The 21,205-nt window shown below is 38.8% G+C and overlaps 1 protein-coding gene across 1 annotated transcript in view; it reads left to right on the top strand.

Annotated features, from left to right (window-relative positions):
• The window catches only part of LOC124743636, a 162,233-nt gene that overhangs the window by 87,911 nt on the left and 53,117 nt on the right, over positions 1-21,205 (top strand). The window lies entirely within an intron of this gene.

The raw sequence follows: 21,205 nt of genomic DNA on the forward strand, positions 1-21,205 counted from the left end.
CCTTTTGTATTTAGTTCCGATGCAATTTCTGTGTTTCATCGGCAATAAGGTCAGAGGGATACAGTAAACCTGAAGTGAACCATCGGAATCCAAAACTAGTGTCACAGGAATGGTTCAAATCATAGACAGTAGAAAGAGTAAGTCTTCTTGTACTTAAGTCGGCATTGTGCCTTTTGTATTTAGTTCCGATGCAATTTCTGTGTTTCATCGGCAATAAGGTCAGAGGGATACAGTAAACCTGAAGTGAACCATCGGAGTCCAAAACTAGTGTCACAGGAATGATTCAAATGATAGACAGTAGGAAGAGTCAGTCTTCTTGTACTTAAGTCGGCATTGTGCCTTTTGTATTTAATTCCGATGCAATTTCTGTGTTTCATCGTCAATAAGAAGGTCCAAGGGATACAGTAAACCTGAAGTGAGGCATCGGAATCTACAACTGGTGTCACAGGAATGGTTCAAAACATAGTCAGTAAGAAGAGTCAGTCTTCTTGCCCTTCAGTCGGCATTGTGCCTTTTGTATTTCATTCCGATGCAATCTCTGTGTTTCATCGGCAATAAGGTCAGAGGGATACAGTAAACCTGAAGTGAAGCATCGGAATCCAAACCTAGTGTCACAGGAATGGTTCAAATCATAGACAGTAGGAAGAGTCAATCTTCTTGTACTTAAGTTGGCATTGTGCCTTTTGTATTTAATTCCGATGCAATTACTGTGTTTCATCGACAATAAGAAGGTCAGAGGGATACAATAAACCTGAAGTGAAGCATCGGAATCTATAACTAGTGGCACAGGAATGGTTCAAACATAGTCAGTAAGAACAGTCAGTCCTCTTGACCTTAAGTCGGCATTTTGCCTTTTGTATTTAATTCCGATGCCATTTCTGTGTTTCATCGTCAATAAGAAGGTCCAAGGGATGCAGTAAACCAGGAGTGTAGCATCGGAATCTATAACTAGTGTCACAGGAATGGTTCAAAACATAGTCAGTAAGAACAGTCAGTCTTCAAGTCCTTAAGCCGGCATTGTGCATTTTGTATTTAATTTTGATGCAATTTCTGTGATTCATCGTCAATAAGAAGGTCCAAGGTATAATGTAAACCTTAAGTGAAGCAACGGAATCTATTACTAATGTCACAGGAATGGTTCAAAACATAGTCAGTAACAAGAGTCAGTCTTCTTGTACTTAAGTCGGCATTGTGCCTTTTCTATTTAATTCCGATGCAATTTCTGTGGTTCATCGTCAATAAGAATTTCCAAGAGATACAGTAAACCTGGAGTGAAGCACAGGAATAGTTCAAAACATAGACAGTAAGAAGAGTCAGTCTTCTTGTACTTAAGTCGACATTGTGCCTATTCAATTTAATTCCGATGCAAGTTCTGTGTTTCATCGTCAATAAGAAGGTCAGAGGGATACAATGAACCTGGAGTGTAGCATCGGAATCTATAACTAGTGTCACAGGAATTGTTCAAATCTTAGACAGTAAGAAGAGACAATCCTCGTGTACTTAAGTCGGCATTTTGCCTTTTGTATTTAAATCCGATGCAATTTCTGTCTTTCATCGTCAACGAGAAGGTCCAAGGGATACAGAAAACCTGAGGTGAAGCATCGGAATCTATAACTAGTGTCACAGGAATGGTTCAAAACATAGTCAGTAAGAGCAGTCAGTCTTCTTGTACTTAAGTCGGCATTGTACGTTTTCAATTTAATTCCGATGCAATTTCTGTGTTTCATCGCCAATAACAAGGTCCAAGGGATACACTAAACCTGGAGTGAAGCATCGGAATCTATAACTAGTGTCAATGGAATGGTTCAAAACATAGACAGTAAGAAGCGTCAGTCTTCTTGTACTTAAGTCGGCATTGTGCCTTTTGTATTTAATTCCGATGATATTTCTGTGTTTTATCGTCAATAAGAAGGACCAAGGGATACAGTAAACCTGAAGTGAAGCATCGGAATCTATAACTAGTGTCACAGGGATTGCTCAAAACATAGACAGTGAGAAGAGTCAGTCTTCTTGTACATAAGTTGGCATTGTGCCTTTTGTATTTAATTCCGATGCAATTTCTATGTTTCATCGTCAATAAGAAGGTCAGAGGGATACAGTAATCCTGAAGTGAACCATTGGAATCTATAACTAGTGTCACAGGAATGGTTCAAACATTGTCAGTAAGAATAGTCAGTCTTCTTGTACTTAAGTCATCATTGTGCATTTTATATTTAATTCTGATGCAATTTCTGTGTTTCATCGTTACTAAGAAGGTCCAAGGGATACAGTAAACCTGGATTGAAGCATCGGAATCTATAACTAGTGTCACAGGAATGGTTCAAATCATAGACAGTAAGAAGAGTCAGCCTTCTTTTCCTTAAGTCGGCATTGTGCCCTTTGTATTTAATTCCGATGCAATTTCTGTGTTTCATCGTCAATAAGAAGGTCCAAGAGATACAGAAAACCTGGAGTGAAGTATCGGAGTCTATAACTAGTGTCACAGGACTGGTTCAAAAATTGACAGTAAGAAGGGTCAGTGTTCTTGTACTTAATTTGGCATTGTGCCTTTTGAATTTAATTCCGATGCCATTTCTGTGTTTCATCGTCAATAAAAGGTCAGAGGGATACAGTAAACCTGAAGTAAACCATCGGAATCTACAACTAGTGTCACAGGAATGGTTCAAAGCATAGTCAGTAAGAGGAGTCAGTCTTCTTGTACTTAAGTTGGTATTGTGCCTTTCGTATGTAATTCCGATGCAATTTCTGTGTTTCATCGTCAATAAGAAGGTCCAACGGATACAGTAAACCTGCCGCGAAACATCGGAATCTATAACTAGTGTCACAGTAATGGTTCAAAATATAGACAGTAAGAAGAGTCAGACGTCTTGTACTTAAGTCGGCATTGTGCGTTTTGTATTTACTTCTGATGCAATTTCTGTGTTTCATCGTCAATAAGATGATCCAAGGGATACAGTAAACCTCAAGTGAAGCATCGGAATTTATAACTAGTGTCACTGGAATGGTTCAAAGTATAGACAGTAAAAAAGGTCAGTCTACTTGTACTTAAGTCGGCATTATGCCTATTGTATATAATTCCGATGCAATTTCTGTGATTCATCGTCAAGAAGAAGGACCAAGGGATACAGTAAACCTGAAGTGAAGCATCGGACTCTATAACTAGTGTCACAGGAATGGTTCAAAACATAGACAGTAGAAGAGTCAGTCTTCTTGTCTTTAAGTCGGCATTGTGCCTTTTGTATTTAGTTCCGATGCAATTTCTGTGTTTCATCGGCAATAAGGTCAGAGGGATACAGTAAACCTGAAGTGAACCATCGGAATCCAAAACTAGTGTCACAGGAATGGTTCAAATCATAGACAGTAGAAAGAGTAAGTCTTCTTGTACTTAAGTCGGCATTGTGCCTTTTGTATTTAGTTCCGATGCAATTTCTGTGTTTCATCGGCAATAAGGTCAGAGGGATACAGTAAACCTGAAGTGAACCATCGGAGTCCAAAACTAGTGTCACAGGAATGATTCAAATGATAGACAGTAGGAAGAGTCAGTCTTCTTGTACTTAAGTCGGCATTGTGCCTTTTGTATTTAATTCCGATGCAATTTCTGTGTTTCATCGTCAATAAGAAGGTCCAAGGGATACAGTAAACCTGAAGTGAGGCATCGGAATCTACAACTGGTGTCACAGGAATGGTTCAAAACATAGTCAGTAAGAAGAGTCAGTCTTCTTGCCCTTCAGTCGGCATTGTGCCTTTTGTATTTCATTCCGATGCAATTTCTGTGTTTCATCGGCAATAAGGTCAGAGGGATACAGTAAACCTGAAGTGAAGCATCGGAATCCAAACCTAGTGTCACAGGAATGGTTCAAATCATAGACAGTAGGAAGAGTCAATCTTCTTGTACTTAAGTTGGCATTGTGCCTTTTGTATTTAATTCCGATGCAATTACTGTGTTTCATCGACAATAAGAAGGTCAGAGGGATACAATAAACCTGAAGTGAAGCATCGGAATCTATAACTAGTGGCACAGGAATGGTTCAAACATAGTCAGTAAGAACAGTCAGTCCTCTTGACCTTAAGTCGGCATTTTGCCTTTTGTATTTAATTCCGATGCCATTTCTGTGTTTCATCGTCAATAAGAAGGTCCAAAGGATGCAGTAGACCAGGAGTGTAGCATCGGAATCTATAACTAGTGTCACAGGAATGGTTCAAAACATAGTCAGTAAGAACAGTCAGTCTTCAAGTCCTTAAGCCGGCATTGTGCATTTTGTATTTAATTTTGATGCAATTTCTGTGATTCATCGTCAATAAGAAGGTCCAAGGTATAATGTAAACCTTAAGTGAAGCAACGGAATCTATTACTAATGTCACAGGAATGGTTCAAAACATAGTCAGTAACAAGAGTCAGTCTTCTTGTACTTAAGTCGGCATTGTGCCTTTTCTATTTAATTCCGATGCAATTTCTGTGGTTCATCGTCAATAAGAATTTCCAAGAGATACAGTAAACCTGGAGTGAAGCACAGGAATAGTTCAAAACATAGACAGTAAGAAGAGTCAGTCTTCTTGTACTTAAGACGACATTGTGCCTATTCAATTTAATTCCGATGCAAGTTCTGTGTTTCATCGTCAATAAGAAGGTCAGAGGGATACAATGAACCTGGAGTGTAGCATCGGAATCTATAACTAGTGTCACAGGAATTGTTCAAATCTTAGACAGTAAGAAGAGACAATCCTCGTGTACTTAAGTCGGCATTTTGCCTTTTGTATTTAAATCCGATGCAATTTCTGTCTTTCATCGTCAACGAGAAGGTCCAAGGGATACAGAAAACCTGAGGTGAAGCATCGGAATCTATAACTAGTGTCACAGGAATGGTTCAAAACATAGTCAGTAAGAAGAGTCAGTCTTCTTGTACTTAAGTCGGCATTGTACGTTTTCTATTTAATTCCGATGCAATTTCTGTGTTTCATTACCAATAACAAGGTCCAAGGGATACAGTAAACCTGGAGTGAAGCATCGGAATCTATAACTAGTGTCAATGGGATGGTTCAAAACATAGACAGTAAGAAGCGTCAGTCTTCTTGTACTTAAGTCGGCATTGTGCCTTTTGTATTTAATTCCGATGCGATTCCTGTGTTTCATCGTCAATAAGAAGGTCCATGGGATACAGTAAACCTGGAGTGAAGCATCGGAATCTATAACTAGTGTCACAGGAATGGTTCAAAACATAGTATGAAGAGTCAGTCATCTTGTACTTAATTCTGCATTGTCCCTTTTGTATTTAATTCCGATGCAATTTCTGTGTTTCATCGCCAATCAGAAGGTCCGAGGCATACAGTAAACCTGAAGTGAAGCATCGGAATTTGTAACTTGTGTCACAGGAATGGTCCAAATCATAGTCAGTGAGAAGAGTCAGTCTTCTTGTACTTAAGTCGGCATTGTGCCTTTTGTATTTAATTCCGATGATATTTCTATGTTTTATCGTCAATAAGAAGGACCAAGGCATACAGTAAACCTGGAGTGAAGCATCGGAATCCATAACTAGTGTCACAGGGATGGCTCAAGCCATAGACAGTAAGAAGAGTCAGACGTCTCGCACTTAAGTCGGCATTGGGCCTTTTGTATTTAATTCCGATGCAATTTCTGTGTTTCATCGTCAATAAGAAGGTCCAAGGGATACAGTAAACCTGAAGTGAAGAATCGGACTCTATAACTAGTGTCACAGAAATGTTTCAAAACATAGACAGAAGAAGAGTCAGTCTTCTTGTACTTAAATTGGCATTGTGCCTTTTGTATTTAATTCCGATGCAATTTCTGTGTTTCATCGTCAATAAGAAGGTCCAAGGGAAACAGTAAACCTGAAGTGCAGCATCGGAATCTATAACTAGTGTCACAGGAATGGTTCAAAACATAGTCAGTAACAAGAGTCAGTCTTCTTGTACTTAAGTCGGCATTGTGCCTTTTCTATTTAATTCCGATGTAATTTCTGTGTTTCATCGTCAATAAGAAGTTCCAAGGGATACAGTAAACCTGGAGTGAAGCATCGGAATCTATAACTAGTGTCACAGGAATGGTTCAAAACATAGACAGTAAGAAGAGTCAGTCTTCTGGTACTTAAGTCGACATTGTGCCTATTGAATTTAATTCCGATGCAATTTCTGTGTTTCATCGTCAATAAGAAGGTCCAAGGGATACAGTAAACCTGGATTGTAGCATTGGAATCTGTAACTAGTGTCACAGGAATGGTTCACATCATAGACAGTAAGAAGAGTCAGTTTTCGTGTACTTAAGTCGGCTTTTTGCCTTTTGTATTTAATTCCGATGCAATTTTTGTGTTTCATCGTCACCAAGAAGGTCCAAGGGATACAGTAAACCTGAAGTGAAGCATCGGAATCTATAACTAGTGTCACAGGAATGGTTGAAAACATAGTCAGTAAGAGGAGTCAGTCTTCTAGTAGTTATGTTGGCATTGTGCCTTTTCTATTTAATTCCGATGCAATTTCTGTGTTTCATCGTCAAATAGAAGGTCTAAGGGATACAGTAAGCCTGGAGTGAAGCATCGCAATCTACAACTAGTGTCAATGGTATGGATCATAACATAGACAGTAAGAAGAGTCAGTCTTCTTGTACTTACGTCGGCATTGTGCCTTTTGTATTTAATTCCGATACAATTTCTGTGTTTCATCGTCAATAAGAAGGTCAGAGGGATACAGTAAACCTTAAGTGAAGCATCGGAATCTATAGGTAGTGTCACAGGAATGGTTCAAAACATATTCAGTAAGAAGAGTCAGTGTTCTTGCACTTAAGTCGGCATTGTGCCTTTTGTATTTAATTCCGATGCAATTTCTGTGTTTCATTGTCAATAAGAAGGTCCAACGGATACACTAAACCTTAAGTGAAGCATCGGAATCTATAACTAGTGTCACAGGATTGGTTCAAAACAAAGTCAGTAAGAAGAAACAGTCTTCTTGTCCTTAAGTGCGCATTGTGCCTTTTATATTTAATTCCGATGCAATTTCAGTGTTTCATCGTCTATAAGAGGGTCCAAGGGATACAGTAAACCAGGAGTGTAGCATCGGAATCTATAACTAGTGTCACAGGAATGGTTCAAAACATAGACAGTAAGAAGAGTCAGTCTTCTTGTACTGAAGTCGGCATTGTACCTTTTCTATTTAATTCCGATGCAATTTCTGTGTTTCATCGTAAATAACAAGGTCCAAAGGATACAGTAAACCTGGAGTGAAACATCTGAATCTATAACTAGTGTCAATGGAATGGTTCAAAACATAGACAGTAAGAAGAGTCAGTCTTCTTGTACTTAAGTCGGCGTTGTGCTTTTTGTATTTAATTCCGATGCAATTTCTGTGTTTCATTGTCAATATGAAGGTCCAAGGGATACAGTACACCTGGAGTGAAGCATCGGAATCTATAACTAGTGTCACCGGAATGGTTCAAAACATAGATAGTAAGAAGAGTCAGCCTTCTTGTACTTAATTCTGCATTGTGCCTTTTGTATTTAATACCGATGCTATTTCTGTGCTTCATCGTCAATAAGAATGTCCAAGGGATACAGTAAACCTGGAGTGAAGCATCGGAATCTATAACTAGTGTCACAGGAATGGTTCAAAACATAGTCAGTAATAATAGTCAGTCTTCTTGTACTTAAGTCATCATTGTGCATTTTCTATTTAATTCTGATGCAATTTCTGTGTTTCATCGTCAATAAGAAGGTCAGAGGGATAGATTAAACCTGAAGTGAAGCATCGGAATCCATAACTAGTGTCACAGGAATGGTTCAAAACATAGTCAGTAAGAAGAGTCAGTCTTCTTGTACTTAAGTCGGCATTATGCCTTTGATATTAAATTCCGATGCAATTTCTGTGTTTCATCATCTTCAACATGGTCCAAGGGATACAGTAAACCTGCAGTGAAGCATCGGAATCTATAACTAGTGTCACAGGAATGGTTCAAATCATAGACAGTAGGAAGAGTCAGTCTTCTAGTACTTATGTCGGCATTGTGCCTTTTCTATTTATTTCCGATGCAATTTCTGTGTTTCATCGTCAACAAGACGGTCAGAGGGATACAGTACACCTGAAGTGAAGCATCGGAATCTAAAACTAGTGTCACAGGAATGGTTCAAAACATATTGAGTTGGAACAGTCAGTCTTCTCGTACTTAAGTCGGCTTTGTGACTTTTGTATTTAATTCCGATGCAATTTCTGTTTTTCATCGTCAATAAGAAGGTCAGAGGGATGCAGTAAACCTGAAGTGATGCATCGGAATCTATAGCTAGTGTCACAGGAATTGTTCAAAGCATAGTCAGTAAGAAGAATCAGTCTTCTTGTCCATAAGTCGGCATTGTGCCTTTTGTATTTAATTCCGATGCAATTTCTGTGTTTCATCGTCAATATGAAGGTCCAAGGGATACAGTACACTTGGAGTGAAGCATCGGAATCTATAACTAGTGTCAAAGGATTGGCTCAAAACATAGATAGTAAGAAGAGTCAGCCTTCTTGTACTTAATTCTGCATTGTGCCTTTTGTATTTAATTCCGATGCAATTTCTGTGCTTCATCGTCAATAAGAATGTCCAAGGGATACAGTAGACCTGGAGTGAAGCATCGGAATTTATAACTAGTGTCACAGGAATGGTTCAAAGCATAGTCAGTAAGAAGAGTCAACCTCTTTGTACTTATGTCGGCATTGTGCCTTTTGTATTTAATTCCGTTGCAATTTATGTGTTTCATCGTCAATAACAAGGGCCAAGGGATGCAGTAAACCTGGAGTGAAGCATTGGAATCTATAACTAGTGTCACAGGGATGGTTCAAATCATAGACAGTAAGAAGAGTCAGTATTCTTGTACTTAAGTCGGCATTGTGCCGTTTGTATTTAATTCCGATGCAATTTCTGTGTTTCATCGTCAATAAGAAGGTCAGAGGGATACAGTAATCCTGAAGTGAAGCATCGGAATCTATAACTAGTGTCACAGGAATGGTTCAAAGCATAGTCAGTAAGAAGAGTCAGTGTTCTTGTAGGTAAGTCGGCATTGTGCCTTTTGTATTGAATTCCGATGCAATTTCTGTGTTTCATCGTCAACAAGAAGGTCCAAGGGATACAGTAAACCTGTAGTGAAGCATCGGAATCTATAACTAGTGTCACAGGAATTGTTCAAAACATAGACAGTAGGAAGAGTCAGCCTTCTAGTACTTAAGTCGGCATTGTGCCTTTTCTATTCATTTCCGATGCAATTCCTGTGTTTCGTCGTCAATAAGACGGTCAGAGGGATACAGTACACCAGAAGTGAAGCATCGGAATCTATAACTAGTGTCACAGGAATGGTTCACAACATAGACAGTTGGAACAGTCAGTCTCCTTGTACATAGGTTGGCATTGTGCCTTTCTTATTTAATTCCGATGCAATTTCTGTGTTTCACCGGCAACAAGAAGGTCGGAGGGATACAGTAAAAATGAAGTGAAGCATCGGAATCTATAACTAGTGTCACAGGAATGGTTCAAACGTGGACAGTAAGAAGAGTCAGTCTTCTTGAACTTAAGTCGGCATTGTGCCTTTTGTATTTAATTTCGATGCAATTTCTGTGTTTCATCGTCAATAAGAAGGTCAAGGGATACAGTAAACCTGGAGTGAAGCATCGGAATTTATAACTAGTGTCACAGTAATGGTTCATAATATAGACAGTAAGAAGAGCCATACGTCTCGTACTTAAGTCGGCATTGTGCCTTTTGTATTTATTTCCGATGCAATTTCTGTGTTTCATCGTCAATAAGAAGGTCCAAGGGATACAGTCAACCTGAAGTGAAGCATCGGAATCTATAACTAGTGTCACTGGAATGGTTCAAAATGTAGACAGTAAGAAGAGTCAGTCTTCTTGTACTTATGTTGTCATTGTGCCTTTTGTATTCAATTCCGATGCAATTTCTGTGATTCATCGTCCATAAGAAGGCAAAAGGGATACAGTAAAACTGAAGTGAAGAATCGGACTCTATAACTAGTGTCACAGAAATGGTTCAAAACATAGACAGTAGAAGAGTCAGTCTTCTTGTACTTAAATCGGCATTGTGCCTTTTGTATTTAATTCCGATGCAATTTCTGTGTTTCATCGTCAATAAGAAGGTCCATGGGAAACAGTAAACCTGAAGTGAAGCATCGGAATCTATAACTAGTGTCAAAGGAATGGTTCAAACATAGTCAGAAAGAAGAGTCAGTCTTCTTGTCCTTAAGTCGGCATTGCGCTTTTTGTATTTAATTCCGATGCAATTTCTGTGTTTCATCGGCAATAAGGTCTGAGGGATACAGTAAACCTGAAGGGAAACATCGGAATCTATAGCTAGTGTCACAGGAATGGATCAAAACATAGACAGCAGGAAGAGTCAGTCTTCTTGTACTTAAGTCGGCATTGTGGTTTTTGTATTTAATTCCGATGCAATTTCTGTGTTTCATCGTCAATAAGAAGATCAGTGGGATACAGTAAACCTGAAGTGAAGCATCGGAATCCAAAACTAGTGTCACAGGAATGGTTCAAAACATAGACAGAAGGATGAGTCAGTCTTCTTGTACTGAAGTCGGCATTGTGCCGTTTCTATTTAATTCCAATGCAATTTCTATGTTTCATCGTCAATAAGAAGGTCCAAGGTATACAGTAAACCTGAAGTGGAGCATCGAAATATATAACTAGTGTCACAGGAATGGTTCAAAACATAATCAGTAAGAAGAGTCAGTCTTCTTATACTTAAGTGGGCATTGTGAATTTTCTATTTAATTCCGTTGCAAATTCTGTGTTTCATCGTCAATAAGAAGATCCAAGGGATACAGTAAACCTGGAGTGAAGCCTCGGAATCTATAACTAGTGTCACAGGAATGGTTCAAAACATAGACAGTAAGAAGAGTCAGTCTTCTTGTACTTAAGTGGACATTGTGCCTTTTCTATTTAATTCCGATGCAAATTCTGTGTTTCATCGTCCATAAGAGGGTCAGAGGGATACAATAAACCTGAAGCGAAGCATCGGAATCTATAACTAGAGTCTTAGGAATGGTTCAAATCATAGTCAGTAAGAACAGTCAGTCTTCTTGTCCTTAAGTCGGCATTGTGCATTTTGTATTTAATTCCGATGCAATTTCTGTGTTTCATCGTCATTAAGATGGTCCAAGGTATACAGTAAACCTTAAGTGAAACATCGGAATCTATAACTAGTGTCACAGCAATGGTTCAAAGCATAGTCGGTAACAAGAGTCAGTCTACTTGTACTTAAGTCGGCATTGTGCCTTTTCTATTTAATTCCGATGCAATTTCTGTGTTTCATCGTCAATAAGAATTTCCAAGAGATACAGTAAACCTCGAGTGAAGCATCGGAATCTATAACTAGTGTCACAGGAATGGTTCAAAACAGTAAGAAGAGTCAGTCTTCTTGTACTTAAGTCGACATTGTGCCTATTCAATTTAATTCCGATGCAATGTCTGTGTTTCATCGTCAATAAGAAGGTCAGAGGGATACAATGAACCTGGAGTGTAGCATCGGAATCTATAAGTAGTGTCACAGGAATGGTTCAAACCTTAGACAGTACGAAGAGACAGTCCTCGTGTACTTAAGTCGGCATTTTGCATTTTGTATTTAATTCCGATGCAATTTCTGTGTTTCATCGTCAATAAGAAGGTCCAAGGGATACAGTAAACCTGAAGTGAAGCATCGGAATCTATAACTAGTGTCACAGGAATGGTTCAAAACATAGTCAGTAAGAAGAGTCAGTCTTCTTGTACTTAAGTCGGCATAGTACGTTTTCTATTTAATTCCGATGCAATTTCTGTGTTCATCGCCAATATCAAGGTCCAAGGGATACAGTAAACCAGAAGTGAAGCATCGGAATCTATAACTAGTGTCAATGGAATGGTTCAAAACATTGACAGTAAGAGGCGTCAGTCTTCTTGTACTTAAGTCGGCATTGTGCCTTTTCTATTTAATTCCGATGATATTTCTGTGTTTTATCGTCAAAATGAAGGACCAAGGGATACAGTAAACCTGGAGTGAAGCATCGGAATCTATAACTAGTGTCACAGGAATGGTTCAAACATAGTCAGTAAGAATAGTCAGTCTTCTTGTACTTAAGTCATCATTGTGCATTTTATATTTAATTCTGATGCAATTTCTGTGTTTCATCGTTACTAAGAAGGTCCAAGGGATACAGTAAACCTGGATTGAAGCATCGGAATCTATAACTAGTGTCACAGGAATGGTTCAAATCATAGACAGTAAGAAGAGTCAGACTTCTTTTCCTTAAGTCGGCATTGTGCCCTTTGTATTTAATTCCGATGCAATTCCTGTGTTTCATCGTCAATAAGAAGATCCAAGAGATACAGAAAACCTGGAGTGAAGCATCGGAGTCTATAACTAGTGTCACAGGACTGGTTCAAAAATTGACAGTAAGAAGGGTCAGTGTTCTTGTACTTCATTCGGCATTGTGCCTTTTGAATTTAATTCCGATGCTATTTCTGTGTTTCATCGTCAACTAGACGGTCAGAGGGATACAGTAAACCTGAAGTGAAACATCGGAATCCATAACTAGTGCCACAGGAATGGTTCAAAACATAGTCAGTAATAAGAGTCAGTCTTCTTGTACTTAAGTTGGCATTGTGTTTTTTATTTAATTCCGATGCAATTTCTGTGTTTCATCGTCAATAAGAAGGTCCAAGGGATACAGTAAACCTGAAGTAAACCATCGGAATCTACAACTAGTGTCACAGGAATGGTTCAAAGCATAGTCAGTAAGAGGAGTCAGTCTTCTTGTACTTAAGTTGGCATTGTGCCTTTCGTATGTAATTCCGATGCAATTTCTGTGTTTCATCGTCAATAAGAAGGTCCAACGGATACAGTAAACCTGCCGCGAAACATCGGAATCTATAACTAGTGTCACAGTAATGGTTCAAAATATAGACAGTAAGAAGAGTCAGACGTGTTGTACTTAAGTCGGCATTGTGCGTTTTGTATTTACTTCCGATGCAATTTCTGTGTTTCATCGTCAATAAGATGGTCCAAGGGATACAGTAAACCTCAAGTGAAGCATCGGAATTTATAACTAGTGTCACTGGAATGGTTCAAAGTATAGACAGTAAAAAGGGTAAGTCGTCTTGTACTTAAGTCGGCATTGTGCCTATTGAATATAATTCCGATGCAATTTCTGTGATTCATCGTCAAGAAGAAGGACCAAGGGATACAGTAAACCTGAAGTGAAGCATCGGACACTATAACTAGTGTCACAGGAATGGTTCAAAACATAGACAGTAGAAGAGTCAGTCTTCTTGTCTTTAAGTCGGCATTGTGCCTTTTGTATTTAGTTCCGATGCAATTTCTGTGTTTCATCGGCAATAAGGTCAGAGGGATACAGTAAACCTGAAGTGAACCATCGGAATCCAAAACTAGTGTCACAGGAATGGTTCAAATCATAGACAGTAGGAAGAGTCAGTCTTCTTGTACTTAAATCGGCATTGTGCCTTTTGTATTTAATTCCGATGCAATTTCTGTGTTTCATCGTCAATATGAAGGTCCAAGGGATACAGTACACTTGGAGTGAAGCATCGGAATCTATAACTAGTGTCAAAGGATTGGCTCAAAACATAGATAGTAAGAAGAGTCTGCCTTCTTGTACTTAATTCTGCATTGTGCCTTTTGTATTTAATTCCGATACAATTTCTGTGCTTCATCGTCAATAAGAATGTCCAAGGGATACAGTAAACCTTGAGTGAAGCATCGGAATTTTTTAACTAGTGTCACAGGAATGGTTCAAAGCATAGTCAGTAAGAAGAGTCAACCTCTTTGTACTTTTGTCGGCATTGTGCCTTTTGTATTTAATTCCGTTGCAATTTATGTGTTTCATCGTCAATAACAAGGGCCAAGGGATGCAGTAAACCTGGAGTGAAGCATTGGAATCTATAACTAGTGTCATAGGGATGGTTCAAATCATAGACAGTAAGAAGAGTCAGTATTCTTGTACTTAAGTCGGCATTGTGCCGTTTGTATTTAATTCCGATGCAATTTCTGTGTTTCATCGTCAATAAGAAGGTCAGAGGGATACAGTAATCCTGAAGTGAAGCATCGGAATCTATTACTAGTGTCACAGGAATGGTTCAAAGCATAGTCAGTAAGAAGAGTCAGTCTTCTTGTAGGTAAGTCGGCATTGTGCCTTTTGTATTGAATTCCGATGCAATTTCTGTGTTTCATCGTCAGCAAGAAGGTCCAAGGGATGCAGTAAACCTGTAGTGAAGCATCGGAATCTATAACTAGTGTCACAGGAATGGTTCAAAACATAGACAGTAGGAAGAGTCAGCCTTCTAGTACTTAAGTCGGCATTGTGCCTTTTCTATTCATTTCCGAAGCAATTTCTGTGTTTCATCGTCAATAAGACGGTCAGAGGGATACAGTACACCAGAAGTGAAGCATCGGAATCTATAACTAGTGTCACAGGAATGGTTCAAAATATAGACAGTTGGAACAGTCAGTCTCCTTGTACATAGGTTGCCATTGTGCCTTTCGTATTTAATTCCGATGCAATTTCTGTGTTTCACCGGCAACAAGAAGGTCGGAGGGATACAGTAAAAATGAAGTGAAGCATCGGAATCTATAACTAGTGTCACAGGAATGGTTCAAACGTGGACAGTAAGAAGAGTCAGTCTTCTTCTACTTAAGTCGGCATTGTTCCTTTTGTATTTAATTTCGATGCAATTTCTGTGTTTCATCGTCAATAAGAAGGTCAAGGGATACAGTAAACCAGGAGTGAAGCATCGGAATTTATAACTAGTGTCACAGTAATGGTTCATAATATAGACAGTAAGAAGAGTCATACGTCTCGTACTTAAGTCGGCATTGTGCCTTTTGTATTTAATTCCGATGCAATTTCTGTGTTTCATCGTCAATAAGAAGGTCCAAGGGATACAGTCAACCTGAAGTGAAGCATCGGAATCTATAACTAGTGTCACTGGAATGGTTCAAAATGTAGACAGTAAGAAGAGTCAGTCTTCTTGTACTTATGTTGTCATTGTGCCTTTTGTATTTAATTCCGATGCAATTTCTGTGATTCATCGTCCATAAGAAGGCAAAAGGGATACAGTAAAACTGAAGTGAAGAATCGGACTCTATAACTAGTGTCAAAGGAATGGTTCAAACATAGTCAGAAGAAGAGTCAGTCTTCGTGTCCTTAAGTCGGCATTGTGCTTTTTGTATTTAGATCCGATGCAATTTCTGTGTTTCATCGGCAATAAGGTCAGAGGGATACAGTAAACCTGAAGGGAAACATCGGAATCTATAGCTAGTGTCACAGGAATGGATCAAAACATAGACAGCAGGAAGAGTCAGTCTTCTTGTACTTAATTCGGCATTGTGGTTTTTGTATTTCATTCCGATGCAATTTCTGTGCTTCATCGTCAATAAGAAAGTCAGAGGGATACAGTAAACCTGAAGTGAAGCATCGGAATCCAAAACTAGTGTCACAGGAATGGTTCAAAACATAGACAGAAGGATGAGTCAGTCATCTTGTACTTAAGTCGGCATTGTGCCTTTTCTATTTAATTCCAATGCAATTTCTATGTTTCATCGTCTATAAGAAGGTCCAAGGTATACAGTAAACCTGAAGTGGAGCATCGATATATATAACTAGGGTCACAGGAATGGTTCAAAACATAATCAGTAAGAAGAGTCAGTCTTCTTATACTTATGTGGGCATTGTGAATTTTCTATTTAATTCCGTTGCAAATTCTGTGTTTCATCGTCAATAAGAAGATCCAAGGGATACAGTAAACCTGGAGTGAAGCATCGGAATCTATAACTAGTGTCACAGGAATGGTTCAAAGCATAGACAGTAAGAAGAGTCAGTCTTCTTGTACTTATGTGGACATTGTGCCTTTTCTATTTAATTCCGATGCAAATTCTGTGTTTCATCGTCCATAAGAGGGTCAGAGGGATACAATAAACCTGAAGTGAAGCATCGGAATCTATAACTAGAGTCTTAGGAATGGTTCAAAACATAGTCAGTAACAACAGTCAGTCTTCTTGTCCTTAAGTCGGCATTGTGCATTTTGTATTTAATTCCGATGCAATTTCTGTGTTTCATCGTCATTAAGACGGTCCAAGGTATACAGTAAACCTTAAGTGAAACATCGGAATCTATAACTAGTGTCACAGCAATGGTTCAAAACATAGTCAGTAACAAGAGTCAGTCTTCTTGTACTTAAGTCGGCATTGTGCCTTTTCTATTTAATTCCGATGCAATTTCTGTGTTTCATCGTCAATAAGAATTTCCAAGAGATACAGTAAACCTCGAGTGAAACATCGGAATCTATAACTAGTGTCACAGGAATGGTTCAAAACATAGACAGTAAGAAGAGTCAGTCTTCTTGTACTTAAGTTGGCATTGTGCTTTTTTATTTAATTCCGATGCAATTTCAGTGTTTCATCGTCAATAAGAAGGTCGAAGGGATACAGTAAACCTGAAGTAAACCATCGGACTCTATAACTAGTGACACAGGAATGGTTCAAAACATAGACAGTAGAAGAGTCAGTCTTCTTGTCTTTAAGTCGGCATTGTGCCTTTTGTATTTAGTTCCGATGCAATTTCTGTGTTTCATCGGCAATAAGGTCAGAGGGATACAGTAACACTGAAGTGAACCATCGGAGTCCAAAACTAGTGTCACAGGAATGGTTCAAATCATAGACAGTAGGAAGAGTCCGTCTTCTTGTACATAAGTCGGCATTGTGCCTTTTGTATTTAATTCCGATGCAATTTCTGTGTTTCATCGTCAATACGAAGGTCCAAGGGATACAGTACACTTGGAGTGAAGCATCGGAATCTATAACTAGTGTCAAAGGATTGGCTCAAAAAATAGATAGTAAGAAGAGTCAGCCTTCTTGTACTTAATTCTGCATTGTGCCTTTTGTATTTAATTCCGATGCAATTTCTGTGCTTCATCGTCAATAAGAATGTCCAAGGGATACAGTAAACCTGGAGTGAAACATCAGAATTTATAACTAGTGTCACAGGAATGGTTCAAAGCATAGTCAGTAAGAAGAGTCAACCTCTTTGTACTTATGTCGGCATTGTGCCTTTTGTATTTACTTCCGATGCAATTTCTGTGTTTCATAGTCAATGACAAGTTCCAAGGGATACAGTAAACCTGAAGTGAAGCATCGGAATCTATAACTAGTGTCAATGGAAAGGTTCAAAATATAGACAGTAGGAAGAGTCAGTCTTCTTGTACTTAAGTCGGCATTGTGCCTTTTCTATTTAATTCCGATGCAATTTCTGTGTTTCATCGTCAATAAGTATGTCCAAGGGAAACATAAATCCTGAAGTGAAGCATCGGAACCAATTACTAGTGTCACAGGAATGGTTCAAAACATAGTCAGTAAGAAGAGTCAGTCTTCTTGTCCTTCAGTCGGCATTGTGCCTTTTGTATTTCATTCCGATGCAATTTCTGTGTTTCATCGGCAATAAGGTCAGAGGGATACAGTAAACCTGAAGTGAAGCATCGGAATCCAAAACTAGTGTCACAGGAATGGTTCAAATCATATACTGTAGGAAGAGTCAATCTTCTTGTACTTAAGCCGGCATTGTGCCTTTTGTATTTAATTCCGATGCAATTTCTGTTTTTCATCGTCAATACGAAAGGTCCAAGGTATACAGTATACCTGAAGTGAAGCATCGGAATCTATAACTAGTGTCACTGGAATGGTTCAAAACATAGTCAGTAAGAAGAGTTCGTCTTCTTGTACTTAAGTCGGCATTGTGCCTTTTCTATTTAATTCCGATGCAATTTCTGTGTTTCATCGCCAATAACAAGGTCCACGGGATACTGTAAACCTGGAGTGAAGCATCGGAATCTATAACTAGTGTCACAGAAATGGTTCAAATCTTAGACAGTAAGAGGAGACAGTCCTCGTGTACTTAAGTCGGCATTTTGCCTTTTGTATTTAATTCCGATGATATTTCTGTGTTTCATCGTCAATAAGAAGGTCCAAGGGATACAGTAAACCTGAAGTGAAGCATCGGAATCTATAACTAGTGTCACAGGAATGGTTCAAAGCATAGTCAGTAAGAAGAGTCAGTCTTCTTGTACTTAAGTCGGCATTGTACGTTTTCTATTTAATTCCGATGCAATTTCTGTGTTTCATCGCCAATAACAAGGTCCAAGGGATACAGTAAACCTGGAGTGAAGCATCGGAATCTATAATAAGTGTCAATGGAATCGTTCAAAACATAGGCAGTAAGAAGCGTCAGTCTTCTTGTACTTAAGTCGGCATTTTGCCTTTTGTATTTAATTCCGATGATATTTCTGTGTTTTATCGTCAATAAGATGGACCAAGGGAAACAGTAAACCTGGAGTGAAGCATCGGAATCTATAACTAGTGTCACAGGGATTGCTGAAAACATAGACAGTAAGAAGAGTCAGTCATCTTGTACATAAGTTGTCATTGTGCCTTTTGTATTTAATTCCGATGCAATTTCTATGTTTCATCGTCAATAAGAAGGTCAGAGGGATACAGTAATCCTGAAGTGAAGCATCGGAATCTATAACTAGTGTCACAGGAATGGTTCAAACATAGTCAGTAAGAATAGTCAGTCTTCTTGTACTTAAGTCGGCATTGTGCCCTTTGTATTTAATTCCGATGCAATTTCTGTGTTTCATCGTCAATAAGAAGGTCCAAGAGATACAGAAAACCTGGAGTGAAGCATCGGAGTCTATAACTAGTGTCACAGGACTGGTTCAAAAATTGACAGTAAGAAGGGTCAGTGTTCTTGTACTTAATTCGGCATTGTGCCTTTTGAATTTAATTCCGATGCCATTTCTGTGTTTCATCGTCAATAAGAAGGTCAGAGGGATACAGTAAACCTGAAGTGAAACATCGGAATCCATAACTAGTGCCACAGGAATGGTTCATAACATAGTCAGTAATAAGAGTCAGTCTTCTTGTACTTAAGTCGGCATTGTGCCTTTTTATTTAATTCGGATGCAATTTCTGTGTTTCATCGTCAATAAGAAGGTCCAAGGGATACAGTAAACCTGAAATAAACCATCGGAATCTACAACTAGTGTCACAGGAATGGTTCAAAGCATAGTCAGTAAGAGGAGTCAGTCTTCTTGTACTTAAGTTGGCTTTGTGCCTTTCGTATGTAATTCCGATGCAATTTCTGTGTTTCATCGTCAATAAGAAGGTCCAACGGATACAGTAAGCCTGCCGCGAATCATCGGAATCTATAACTAGTGTCACAGTAATGGTTCAAAACATAGACAGTAAGAAGAGTCAGATGTCTTGTACTTAAGTCGGCATTGTGCGTTTTGTATTTACTTCCGATGCAATTTCTGTGTTTCATCGTCAAGAAGAAGGACCAAGGGATACAGTAAGCCTGAAGTGAAGCATCGGACTCTATAACTAGTGTCACAGGAATGGTTCAAAACATAGACAGTAGAAGAGTCAGTCTTCTTGTCTTTAAGTCGGCATTGTGCCTTTTGTATTTAGTTCCGATGCAATTTCTGTGTTTCATCGGCAATAAGGTCAGAGGGATACAGTAAACCTGAAGTGAACCATCGGAATCCAAAACTAGTGTCACAGGAATGGTTCAAATCATAGACAGTAGGAAGAGTCAGTCTTCTTGTACTTAAATCGGCATTGTACCTTTTGTATTTAATTCCGATGCAATTTCTGTGTTTCATCGTCAATAAGAAGGTCCAAAGGATACAGTAAACCTGAAGTGAGGCATCGGAATCTACAACTGGTGTCACAGGAATGGTTCAAAAGATAGACAGTAAGAAGAGTCAGTCTTCCTGTACTTAAGTCGGCATTGTGCCTTTTCTATTTATTTCCGATGCTATTTAAGTGTTTCATCGTCAATAAGAAGGTCAGAGGGATACAGTAAACCTGAAGTGAAGCATCGGAATCTATAACTTGTTTCACAGGAATGGTTCAAAACATAGTCAGTGAGAAGAGTCAGTCTTCTTGTACTTAAGTTGGCATTGAGCCTTTCATATGTAATTCCGATGCAATTTCTGTGTTTCATCTCCAATAAGAAGGTCCAAGGGATACAGTTAACCTGGCGTGAGGCATCGGACCTATAACTAGTGTCACAGTAATGGTTCAAATCATAGACAGTAAGAAGAGTCAGACGTCTTTTACTTAAGTCGGCATTGTGCCTTTTGTATTTACTTCCGATGCAATTTCTGTGTTTCATAGTCAATGACAAGGTCCAAGGGATACAGTAAACCTGAAGTGAAGCATCGGAATCTATAACTAGTGTCAATGGAAAGGTTCAAAATATAGACAGTAGGAAGAGTCAAACTTCTTGTACTTAAGTCGGCATTGTGCCTTTTCTATTTAATTCCGATGCAGTTTCTGTGTTTAATCGTCAATAAGGAGGTCCAAGGGATACAGTAAACCTGGAGTGAAGCATCGGAATCTATAACTAGTGTCACAGGAATGGTTCAAAGCATAGTCAGTAAGAACAGTCAGTCCTTTTTACCTTAAGTCGGCATTGTGCCTTTTGTATTTAATTTTCTATGTAATTTCTGTGTTTCATCGTCAATAAGAAGGTCCAAGGGATACAGTAAACCTGGAGTGTAGCATCGGAATCTATAACTAGTGTCACAGGAATGGTTCAAATCTTAGACAGTAAGAACAGACAGTCCTCGTGTACTTAAGTCGGCATTTTGCCTTTTGTATTTAATTCCGATGCAATTTCTGTGTTTCATCGTCAACAAGAAGGTCCAAGGGATACAGAAAACCTGAGGTGAAGCATCGGAATCTATAACTAGTGTCACAGGAATGGTTCAAAACATAGTCAGTAAGAAGAGTCAGTCTTCTTGTACTTAAGTCGGCATTGTACGTTTTCTATTTAATTCCGATGTAATTTCTGTGTTTCATTACCAATAACAAGGTCCAAGGGATACAGTAAACCTGGAGTGAAGCATCGGAATCTATAACTAGTGTCAATGGAATGGTTCAAAACATTGACAGTAAGAAGCGTCAGTCTTCTTGTACTTAAGTCGGCATTGTGCCTTTTGTATTTAATTCCGATGCGATTCCTGTGTTTCATCGTCAATAAGAAGGTCCAGAGGATACAGTAAACCTGGAGTGAAGCATCGGAATCTATAACTAGTGTCACAGGAATGGTTCAAAACATAGACAGTATGAAGAGTCAGTCATCTTGTACTTAATTCT

This window comes from Schistocerca piceifrons, unplaced genomic scaffold (assembly GCF_021461385.2).
Source record: "Schistocerca piceifrons isolate TAMUIC-IGC-003096 unplaced genomic scaffold, iqSchPice1.1 HiC_scaffold_2446, whole genome shotgun sequence".
NCBI lineage: Eukaryota > Metazoa > Arthropoda > Insecta > Orthoptera > Acrididae > Schistocerca > Schistocerca piceifrons.